Source organism: Trachymyrmex cornetzi, unplaced genomic scaffold (genome assembly GCF_001594075.2).
Source record: "Trachymyrmex cornetzi isolate Tcor2-1 unplaced genomic scaffold, Tcor1.1 scaffold207, whole genome shotgun sequence".
NCBI lineage: Eukaryota > Metazoa > Arthropoda > Insecta > Hymenoptera > Formicidae > Trachymyrmex > Trachymyrmex cornetzi.
This window is the reverse complement of record NW_017296713.1, coordinates 2,545-3,420: the sequence shown is the minus strand read 5'-3', so window position 1 is coordinate 3,420 and position 876 is coordinate 2,545.

Sequence of the window (876 nt, the reverse complement as noted above, 5' to 3'; positions counted from 1 at the left end):
ATCAAAATCTCGAAATTCAAAATGGCTGAATCAATATGGCGGACGGAAATGTTACGGAAATCCTAAAGGTTCTCCGAATTCGTTGAAAATTGGTATGATGAGGTTTTAGGGGCCGCTCATTTCGTAACCGTAATCAAAATTTCGAAATTCAAAATGGCTGAACCAATATGGCGGATGGAAATGTTACCGAAATCTTAAGATTCTCCGTTTCCAATGAAAATTTGTGTCGTGAGGTTTTAGGGGTCGCTCGTTCCGAAATTGTGATCAAAAATTCGAAATTCAAAATGGCTGAACCAATATGGCGGACGGAAATGTTACTGAAATCTTAAATGGTCCCTGGTTTCGGCGAAAATTGGTTTCGTGTGGTTTTAGGCTCGTTCGTTGGGAATGTTACGGTAATCCTAAAGGTTCTCCGTTTTCGACGACCAAAATCTCGAACTTCAAAATGGCTGAACTAATATGGCGGACGGAAATATCTCCCCCCCTCTATTCAAAGGGGTGTTGGAGTGCTCCGATTTCGACGTGGTTTCGTATTTAGGGGTTTTTGGGGTCGCTCGTTCCGAAATCGTAATAAAAATCTCGAAATTCAAAATGGCTGAATCAATATGGCGGACGGAAATGTTACGGAAATCCTAAAGGTTCTCCGAATTCGTTGAAAATTGGTATGATGAGGTTTTAGGGGCCGCTCATTTCGTAACCGTGATCAAAATTTCGAAATTCAAAATGGCTGAACCAATATGGCGGATGGAAATGTTACCGAAATCCTTAAGGTTCTCCGTTTCCCATGAAAATTTGTGTCGTGAGGTTTTAGGGGTCGCTCGTTCCGAAATTGTGATCAAAAATTCGAAATTCAAAATGGCTGAACCAATATGGCGG